The sequence below is a fragment of the Bombina bombina genome, chromosome 1 (assembly GCF_027579735.1).
Source record: "Bombina bombina isolate aBomBom1 chromosome 1, aBomBom1.pri, whole genome shotgun sequence".
NCBI lineage: Eukaryota > Metazoa > Chordata > Amphibia > Anura > Bombinatoridae > Bombina > Bombina bombina.
Window position 1 is genome coordinate 100,861,874 of NC_069499.1, and position 11,036 is coordinate 100,872,909.

The 11,036-nt window shown below is 39.7% G+C and overlaps 1 long non-coding RNA gene across 1 annotated transcript; it reads left to right on the forward strand.

Annotated features, from left to right (window-relative positions):
* Positions 1-5,224: 5,224 nt before the first annotated feature.
* On the forward strand, positions 5,225-6,693 carry LOC128636378 (uncharacterized). Its single transcript, XR_008398696.1, has 3 exons — positions 5,225-5,315; positions 5,485-5,634; positions 6,523-6,693. It is a non-coding gene; the product is annotated as an uncharacterized LOC128636378 (long non-coding RNA).
* Positions 6,694-11,036: the final 4,343 nt, after the last annotated feature.

The following is an 11,036-nucleotide window of genomic DNA, read 5'->3' on the forward strand; positions in this document are numbered from 1 at the left end:
GAAATAACAAAACCTTTTTGCTCTAGTTTAGCACTCTGTTTAGTGCAAAACGCGTAATCAAGTTGAAAGTCAATTGAAAACCAGCGTTTCTTTGTATGTTCCTATCTAAACGTAATCAACCTCCAGTTAAAGGGATATGAAACTTAAACATTTTCTTTTGGGAATCAGACAGAGCAGACCGTTTTTAAAAGAGTTTCCAATGTCTTTCTATTATCAAATGAGCTTTGTTCCCATGATATTCTGTGTGAAATAGATATCGAGGTTGGCATCTGGAGCGCTGCATGGCAGGAAATAGTGCTGCCCTCTAGTGCTCTGGCAAATGTATAACATTCTTGCAAAACTGCTGCCATATAATGCTCCAGAAATGGGACAGCTACTAAGCTTACGCCCCTGCTGTTCAACAAAAGATACCAAGAAAACAAAGAAAACGTTGTTTAAAACCCACATGCTCTTTCTGAATCATGAAAGAAAAACATTGGGTTTTATTTACCTTTAAAGGCGCAGTCTACACAAACATTGTTATTGTTTAAAAAAGATAGATAATGCCCTTACTACCCATTCCCCCGCTTTGCACTCAAAACATTGTTATATTAATATACTTAACATTTAAACCTCTAAATTTCTGCCCGTTTCAAAGGCTCTATATTGACAGCCTCTTAATCACATGCTTTAGTACTTGCTTTTAACAACAGGAGACTGCTAGTTCATGTGGGCCATATAGATAACATTGTGTTCATGCCCGAGGAGTTATTTAAGAGTTAGCATAACAGTACTAATTGCAAGTCAATAGATAATAAATACAAAGTCATGTGATCAGGGGGCTGTCAGAAGATGCTTAGATACAAAGTAATCACAGAGGTAAAATGTATATTAATATAACTGTGTTGGTTGTGCAAAGCTGGGGAATGGGTAATAAAGGGATTATCTATCTTTTAAAACAATAACAATTCTATTGTGGACGGTCCCTTTAACCAAATTCTGACAGTAACATTTTTGTAATACAGCTTCACAGCACACTAAATCATCTCTAACGCTCAACCTTTTGGCTACTGGATTTCTCTATCAGTGTTGTAGACATAACAGGTCATTCAATATTATTTTCCCTTTTTCAGAAGGGAAGATAAAGTTTATTTTTGCAAAAGTTGAAGATTTATGGCCAAGCTTTTCAAATGTATCTGTGTGACAACATCACCACCTATAGGTTACAAATAAACAATTCACTAGAAAAAAATGTTTGAACTTCTCAGATTCAACAACCCTGACTTCTTTGATTTTCAGTATTAAAGTGTTTGTTGATACTCAGTTAACATGTTAATTACCATTAAATACAAAGTTAGAAATATTGCTCAAATCAATTTTTAAGCTTGTACAATATCTCCCTAGATTTTAGTAATCGGACAGGGTTGCAAAGTCAAGATGTTTCTGGAGATGCAGAAGTAGGAGTCACAAGTGTCTTTGTATTGTTGGGCAGTCTGTGGGCGTGGCTTGGTAATTCCAGGGAGGAGCCAGGGTATGAGAATGTTAATTTATGATTGCAGTGAAGTGTTTGAACATTTAAAAAAAAATTTAATTATAAAATTACTAAAGATGATATGAAAATATTAATTACACACAAATATATTGCAAAGGTTTTTTTAATTACAAATAATTAACATTTTATACTACAATCCCAAAGTGTTTAATGTCCCTTTAAAGGTCTACTCCAGAATTTGTATTGTTTAAAAAGATAGATAATCCCTTTATTATCCATTCACCAGTTTTGTTTAACCAACACTGTTACTTAATATACTTTTTACCTTTGTGATTACCTTGTATCTAAGCATCTTCTGACAGCCCCCTAATTTAAGTTCTTTTGATAGACTTGCATTTTACCCAATCAGTGCTGACTCATAATAACTCCACAGGAGTGAGCACAATATATATTTATGTATATATAGTTATATATAAATACATACAGTAGATATGTCAAACAGTCAGTTATATACCATATCCCTTTAAAACACTTTTTAATACATTTATTTCAATAGCAAACATAAACTTTATATTTAATATATACGTAGATGTTTTTTATACTTTTATTCTAGCCCTGACACTTTACATTAGGTCTAAAGTCTCACTAATTTTTGAGCTCAAGCCTACCAAATAAGTTACAATTTGTAATATGAGGGATGTTTATCACGACCTTTCTATACATTGAAAGTATATGGTACGCTAAAGAGATTTTGGCCATGCTAAACATGGTAATTATTTTTTACCGTGGACCTGTAATACCAGATTGTGCGCTAGTCTTAGCATGGGCCTGCAATACTGATATAGCGCACCCTGAGCTATCAGTGGGTCATTGTTATTTCTGATTTTTCCCTGGAGCTGCAAAAGTAAGTGTAGAGGAGCGCATGTAGCCCTTAGGCCGCCAGTTAGCCAGTACTAAAGACTGCTGTAGCCAAGGATTTTGCCATATATGGGTTAGGTTATACTTGTCTCTCTAATTTGTAAATTATACAAAAACCAAATGGAAGGACAGCAGACTGGAAATGCTAACTTGCTGCTGAAAAGCCAAGAACTGCATTTGCTATGGGGATGTGAAATAAGCATCCATAAGATCTAGTCACAGAAGATATATATCCTGTGTTATTAGATTGATTAGAAGCAGAAGACACCTAGGGGCCGAATTATCAAGCTCTGAATGGAGCTTGATGCCTCGTGTTTCTGGCGAGCCTGAAGGCTCTTGCGGAAACAGGGGTATTTGGCCCCATTCAGGCCATGATAAATCGACCCCTTAATCTTGAACTTGAAGATAAGGAGTTGTTCAGGGCCCTGAGATCCAACACAGCCCCCATGAACCATCCTTGTTTATAATGTTGCTTTCTAACCTGTGACAGACTGAAAACATTACAAAAACACATGATTGACAAGCCTTCCTCTCATGAAATTGGTTGTATGAGAGCAGTGGCCCTTGATGTACAAGACATTGTTTGTGCAATGATAAATTCCAGCAGTTAATGATGCTTCTCTCCCTGTGTATGCAGGCGGACATGTTACCCTACTTGGGAATCTTTCTACCCACAGTTTACTAAACAGGGCCCTCAGTATCAATTCAGAGGGCAGTATTTTTGTTACCATTTTATAGAAGCTGAGGATAATGTGATTATTAATACATACAGAAAGAGAAGCGCTCTCTATAAGCGCTCAATAACTTATTGTATGGCGATTTACAACCTAGGAGCAGCCTCTTTTAGCCCAATTGTGCTTTTCACAGAGGAGAACTTTTGTGAAGTATATCAGACTGATCCCGCCTAACAAGGTCAGTCCAGCCCGAAATACAAAACAGAAAAAGAAGTGCTCTCTAAGGAACAAACAACAGCTCAATAGCTTGTTTTATGATAATTTGATTATTACCAGTGTATAGATACTTAGCATCACAATGTATTGTAGCTTATGTATTATGATAAAAATTATAAAATTATACACTATAATAAAATATAGATAATATTCCTTGACATATTAATATCATTTTACAGAACAAGGGATTACAAAACCCTATGCTATTATAAAAAACAGATTCATAATTATCAGTGGGTAAATCTGTTTGGTCAGATGTTGCCAAAGGAAATGATGTCACAATATCACAACTTCACACAATACAACAGTGACATCACTCACTATTATACCTCAGCTGCAGCCAGTCAGCACATTCATTTTCTGTGAGAGTGGACTACAGCTAACATGGCTTGTTTCTACTTGGCGATTTATATATTTCTTTATATATTCCAAACTGTCTTGGGTACACCTGTGAGCACCCCGCAAGGTAAAGTATATATTCTTCCTCATTAATGACTTCAGTGTGTTATAGATAATCTCTTCCTGTAGGCTGTACTGTCTGATGTGTCTCCTTGCTACAGAGGGTTAATTAACTATTATGGGGGTCAATTACAAACCTTTAGCAAAATGTATATAATATCTTTATACAGAAAACCATCATTGAAGTCTGTTGGGACGTTTTTAGATGTGTAATTTCATACATTTTTCTACACGATTGTGATTGAACCCATTATGTTTTCTTGGATTATAAACTCAATACATCACCTTTATCTACTGGTTACACAGACTGCAGATCATAAGAGTTGTTTTATTATTGTGTTGTATTTATATTGTTCTTGAGGTGTCACAGACATAAAAATAAATCAGGGATGTCACATAACTTGGCTTGGATGTCATCATTATCTACTTGTGTATCAACTGATAAGGCATTTCACAAAGATCCTTGCGCATGTGCACTATTTACTTATATAGTTATGTAGGACATTAATTGTGTGATGTTAGAACAACAGCAAAAATAGTTCTTTTATTTTGTCTTTGTACATAGGGATGACTCTGGGACCAATGAATAGTGAGGCATTCAAGACTGCATTAGCAAATGGTAAGGATATAACACTAGTCAGTCTAATGATGCATTCTGTGTTTACAGGCTGTATAGTTTAAATGCATTATTTAATAATTGTGTTAGATTTAGAGAGTTTGATAATAATTATAAAAAAATCTGAATAACAAGCATTTATTTTATATACTTCTAACTTTTATTATTCTTTTTTTACAGGATTTCTGGCTGGACTGAATAAATCAGGTAAGCGAATAAAAAATTGCTTTTATTAAAATAAAATTGTAGAATAACTCTCATACACATCTAGTTATGTGCCCTGTAAAATATACTACAGTTATATTAATATACTATCTGGCAGATAATACTTCAGTGACCCTTTAACTATTACTTCTGTCAGTCACTGCAGTCATTTACAGATTCTAATTCATATGATGTCATCATTACCTCACAAACAGCTTGATACATAGGTGTCATTTAATAACACAACACTTGTTAAACACATGGCCTGCTAAAGGTAGAAGATATAATGTGCCACGTTTATTTAATTGTACTTAATAATGATCTCAATACTGGTAAAGTCTATTAATAATTATGTTTTACCTGCTGTTTCTTTACAGTATACGTATTTGCTGGTGTGGGAGTCTTTGCCCTCGTAATTATTATAATTGGAGGATGGGCGCTTAGGAAGAGCATCCGGTAAGTTTTACATACAAATTAAATACAGAGCTCCCAACTGTTCTGTGTTTTGTGGTGCAGTCCTGGTGTGGAGCTCTGTGTTGTTATCTTTTACAATGATTTCCCTTTTATATAAACTCATCAGGTTAATGACTAAGTATGTTATGACAAAAATATCATTTTAATATTGTTTTTCCTGTTTTTAGAAAATCTAAACTTCCTGATGAGGAGCAGCCAAACATCAGCCCCGTCATCAGGAAAGGTAACAGAACTTACATGCTGTTTATATGAGGGGAAATGTAACTCATTAGTAAGGATGAAATATGGAAGGTTATAGGGGAGACTGTATGGCACAAGACTAGGGGTTAGCACAATAGGCTAATACAAGAATATACAAGAATATGTCATTTCATTTTATTTTTATTTTGTAGCTTCTCTGAAAAAGGAGAAGATAAAAAAGAAAACAAAGAAAGAAAAGAAGGAGAAAAAGGAGGTGGAACAGAAGGAGGAAGACGAGGAGGAAGTGATAGGAGAGAAGGAGGTGAAGGTGCAGAAGAAGAAGGATGAAAACTCAGGAGAAGGTGAGAAAGGACAACAGAAATAAACATAAATTAAAAAAAATAATAATAATAAAGCACCTGGGAAAGAACAGGAAATAGAATAGTAGGAAATAGGAAACTGTGTAAAGGGGTTAATGAATAGATAAGGACATTAGTAAGAAAAACCAGTGAGAGGGTAAAAGAAAGAGAGAGGGCAGGTTAGAAGTTATAATGAAGGTTGCTTTTGTTTAATGTAATATATAGGGGATTATTTTGGGCCTTGGGGCAAGTTATAAATATGTAAAAGTGCAACAAACATTAAAACTACCATTAAATAGGGTGAATTGTAAAAGTTTAAATTTTGACAATAACTCTTTGATAAAATCAATTATGTAGAACAAATTTTAGTTAAGACAGGAATAATCCTCACAATACTTAATGAATCACTCGAGATCCCCTCAACTAATAGTAAATAAAAAGTCTCACTTTACACACAATGGAGAATAAATGATATAAACCTAACCCTAGGTAGGCAATTCATTCTCATTAGTGTTATACTATATTAATACAAAAGTAAGTAACACATTTTATATTTATATAGCAACGATCACAGTTAAGCTTTCGCATTGTGAATTGTACTGGTCTGGTAGAACTCACAGATATAGATGTCATATTGCTATCTGTATCAGAATAAAATACAAGACAGATTAAATGTGCTTTAATACTGGTTAATATCAAACATAGCAATATCCCATGAGGGGATAAAAGGGACAAATGATCATTTATATAACATGAATGGGTGATATGATATATGAATAAATATGGGGAAATGTATAAAATTGCTATTTATAGTCCTCCATAAGATACATAATGTTATAAGAGTAAGATTTCCTAATTTGTAATTCTTTTTTAATTTCTGTTGTAAAATAGCTCCAATTGAAACCAAAGAGAAAGCAGTGCAGACAGACAGCACACAAGAAGTAAAATGGAAACTTTTGGAGTTTTGGATCAATAAAGACCTAGAAGTACAGAGACGGCGAGAGGAAGAACTAAGGGAGGAGGAAGAGTTCTTTAGCTGAAAGAACAACTGAAGCTAAATTGTTTACATCAGAGCCCCTCTCTTATATCTACCAGAGCTACGTGTACCAGCCAGGGCTCTGCCTCTTCTGCCACTCCTCTGTGCCAATATGTCCCGCCCCTGAGAAACCATCTTGTATTGTCATCCTTCTTATCTCTACCTCTTATTGGGAATTCTCCATGGTTACTAATTAATAAAAATTAGACCAAGTAAATTTAATGTGTCAACTTTCTTTTTTTATCTTTATTTTTTTTTATACTTAAAATGGTACATGGGTGTACAACAAGAAATGTATAGATAATTTATTAGTGCACATAGGATAATTTCTCAGGCTCTCAAGCTTTGAATTGACAGAATTCTATTTTACAATAGAGAACATATGCTGTCGGCATTTATTGATGTGCAGCGGACATGATCCGCAATATCGGATCATGTCCGCTCGCACAATGATATTTTGCCCCTTAAATCCCAACTCCAACTGTGCATAAGTGATCCCAGGGATTACTTATCAGTGGAAATGAATGCTGCAGTAGAACTCCAAGGGTTAACCTCAAATAAAACAGATCAATGCTGCCAATGGTGAAGTCCTGTGAGACTACAGGGTTAATTCACATGTAAGTTGTATACTCACATACTGCAGAGCTTCACATCAAGCTCTAGATATAAAAGCTATGGGAGACTCCAGTAGGAGCAGATAGAAGTGAACTCAGATGAATGTTAAAACATTTTATTATTAAAACACTAGTCCTAAAGCAGTGTACACAGGCCATTTTTTGCAGTACAGCAGGCCATTTTTTGCAGTACAACTTTCTCTCTCCCCTTTTCTTTTGCTCTCTCACTCTCCCCCCTCTCTTTTACTCTCTCTCTCCCCTTCTCTTTTGCTCTCTTTCTTTCCCCCTCTCTTTTGCTCTCTCTCTATCCCCCTCTCTTTTGCTCTCTATCCCCCTCTCTTTTGCTCTTTCTCCCCCGCACTCTCTTTTGCTCTCTCTTCTCCCCCTCTCTTTTGCTCTCTCTCCCCCTCTATTTTGCTCTCTCTCTTTCCCTCTCATTTGCTCTCTCTCTCTTTCTCTCCCACTCTCTTTTGCTCTCTCTCCCCCATTTTTTGTCCTCTCCCTTCTCTGTTGCTCTCTCTCCCCTCTATTTTGCTCTCTTTCTCCCTCTCTCTTTTGCTCTCTCTCCCTCGCTCTTTTGCTCTCTCTTCCCCCCTCTTTTTCTCTCTCTTCGCCACTCTTTTGCTCTCTCTCTCTCCTATTTTTGCTCTCTCCCCCCTCTTTTGCTCTCTCTCCTCTCTTGTGCTCTCTCTCCCCTCTCTTTTGTTCTCTCTCCCCTTCTCTTTTGCTCTCTCTCTCCCTCTTTTGCTCTCTCTCCTTCCTCTTTTGCTTTCTCTCCCCTCTCTTTCACTCTCTCCTCCCTTTCTTTTGCACTCTCTCCTGCATCTCTTTTGCTCTCTCTCTCCCCTCTCTTTTGCTCTCCCTCTCCCCCCTCTTCTACTCTCTCTCTCCTCTCTTTTGCTCTCTCTCCCCTCTCTTTTGCTCTCTCTCTCTCCCCCTCTTTTGCTCACTATTACCCCTCTTTTGCTCTCTCTCCCCTCTCTTTTGCTCTCTCCCCCCTCTCTTTTGCTCTCTCCCCTCTCTTTTTTTCTCTCTCCCCCCTCTTTTTCTCTCTCTCCCCATCTCTTTTGCTCTCTCCCCCTCTTTTGCACTCTCTCCCCCCTCTTTTGCTCTCTCTCCCCTCTCTTTTGCTCTCTCTCCCCTCTCTTTTGTTCTCTCTCCCCTTCTCTTTTGCTCTCTCTCTCCCTCTTTTGCTCTCTCTCCTTCCTCTTTTGCTTTCTCTCCCCTCTCTTTCACTCTCTCCTCCCTTTCTTTTGCACTCTCTCCTGCATCTCTTTTGCTCTCTCTCTCCCCTCTCTTTTGCTCTCCCTCTCCCCCCTCTTCTACTCTCTCTCTCCTCTCTTTTGCTCTCTCTCCCCTCTCTTTTGCTCTCTCTCTCCCCCCCTCTTTTGCTCACTATTACCCCTCTTTTGCTCTCTCTCCCCTCTCTTTTGCTCTCTCCCCCTCTCTTTTGCTCTCTCCCCTCTCTTTTTTTCTCTCTCCCCCCTCTTTTTCTCTCTCTCCCATCTCTTTTGCTCTCTCCCCCTCTTTTGCACTCTCTCCCCCCTCTTTTGCTCTCTCTCCCCTCTCTTTTGCTCTCTCCCCTTCACTTTTGCACTTTCTCATCCCTCTCTTTTGCTCTCTCTACCCCTCTCTTTTGCCCTCTCTCCCCCTCTTTTGCTCTCTCTCCCCGTCTTTTGCTCTCTCTCTCCCCCCTTTTGCTTTATCTCCCTCTCTTTTGCTCTCTCTCATCCTCTTTTGCTCTCTCTCCCCTATCTTTTTCTCTCTCTCTTCCCTCTTTTGCTCTCTCTTTCTCTCTCTTTCTCTCTCTCTCTTTCTCTCTCCTCTTTTGCTCTCTCTCTCCCCTCTTTTGCTCTCTCTCCTCTCTCTTTTGTTCTTTCTCCCCCCTCTCTTTTGCTCTCTCCCCCCCTCTTTTGCTCTCTCTCCCTTCTGTTTTGCTCAATCCCCCCTCTTTTTCTCTCTCTCCCATCTCTTTTGCTCTCTCCCCCTCTTTTGCACTCTCTCCCCCCCCTCTTTTGCTCTCTCTCCCCTCTCTTTTGCTCTCTCCCCTTCACTTATGCACTTTCTCATCCCTCTCTTTTGCTCTCTCTACCCCTCTCTTTTGCTCTCTCTCCCCCTCTTTTGCTCTCTCTCCCCCTCTTTTGCTCTCTCTCTCCCCTCTTTTGCTTTATCTCCCTCTCTTTTGCTCTCTCTCATCCTCTTTTGCTCTCTCTCCCCTATCTTTTTTTCTCTCTCTCTCTTTTCTCTTTTGCTCTCTCTCTCCCCTCTTTTGCTCTCTCTTTCTCTCTCTTTCTCTCTCTCTCTCTCTCTCTCTCTCTCTCTCTCTCTCTCTCTCTCTCTCTCTCTCTCTCTCTCTCTCTCTCTCTCTCTCTCTCTCTCTCTCTCTCTCTCTCTCTCTCTCTCTCTCCTCTTTTGCTCTCTCTCTCCCCTCTTTTGCTCTCTCTCCCTTCTCTTTTGCTCAATCCCCCCTCTTTTGCTCTCTCTCCCCTCTCTTTTGCTCTCTCTCTCCCCTCTTTTGCTCTCTCTCCCCCTCTTTTGCACTCTCGCACCCTGTTTTGCTCTCTCTCCCCTCTCTTTTTCTCTCTCTCCTCTTTTGCTGTCTCTCTCCCATCTTTTGCTCTCTCTCTCTCCTCTTTTGCTCTCTCTCCCCCCTCTTTTGCTCTTTCTCCCCCCTCTTTTGCTCTCTCTCCCCTCTCTTTTGCTCTATCTCTCCCCTCTTTTGCTCTCTCTCCCCCTCTTTTGCACTCTCTCACCCTGTTTTGCTCTCTCTCCCCTCTCTTTTTCTCTCTCTTTTCTTTTGCTCTCTCTCCTCTTTTGCTCTCTCTCCCCCCCTCTTTTGCTCTCTCTCTCTCTCCCCTCTCTTTTGCTCTCTCCCACCTCTTTTGCTCTTTCTTCCCCTCTCTTTTGCTCTCCCCCCCCATCTCTTTTGCAACTCTCCCCCCTCCTTTGTGCTCATGGCTTGCCGGAAACACAAGTTAGGAAGCAGCGGTTAAAAGACATCCCCAGAAATCAACCCGATCAAATACAATCGGGTTGATTGCCACCTCCTGCTAGCGGCTCTCTCTCCCCCCTCTTTTGCTCTCTCTCCCTTCTCTTTTGCTCAATCCCCCCTCTTTTGCTCTCTCTCCCCTCTCTTTTGCTCTCTCTCTCCCCTCTATTGCTCTCTCTCCCCCTCTTTTGCACTCTCGCACCCTGTTTTGCTCTCTCTCCCCTCTCTTTTTCTCTCTCCCCCCCTCTTTGCTCTCTCTCTCCCCTCTCTTTTGCTCTATCCCACCTCTTTTGCTCTCTCTACCCCTCTCTTTTGCCCTCTCTCCCCCTCTTTTGCTCTCTCTCCCCCTCTTTTGCTCTCTCTCCCCTCTTTTGCTTTATCTCCCTCTCTTTTGCTCTCTCTCATCCTCTTTTGCTCTCTCTCCCCTATCTTTTTTTCTCTCTCTCTTTTCTCTTTTGCTCTCTCTCTTCCCTCTTTTGCTCTCTCTTTCTCTCTCTTTCTCTCTCTCTCTCTCTCTCTCCCTCCTCTTTTGCTCTCTCTCTCCCCTCTTTTGCTCTCTCTCCTCTCTCTTTTGTTCTCTCTCCCCCCTCTCTTTTGCTCTCCCCCCCCTCTTTTGCTCTCTCTCCCTTCTCTTTTGCTCAATCCCCCCTCTTTTTCTCTCTCTCCCATTTCTTTTGCTCTCTCCCCCTCTTTTGCACTCTCTCCCCCCTCTTTTGCTCTATCTCCCCTCTCTTTTGCTCTCTCCCCTTCACTTATGCACTTTCTC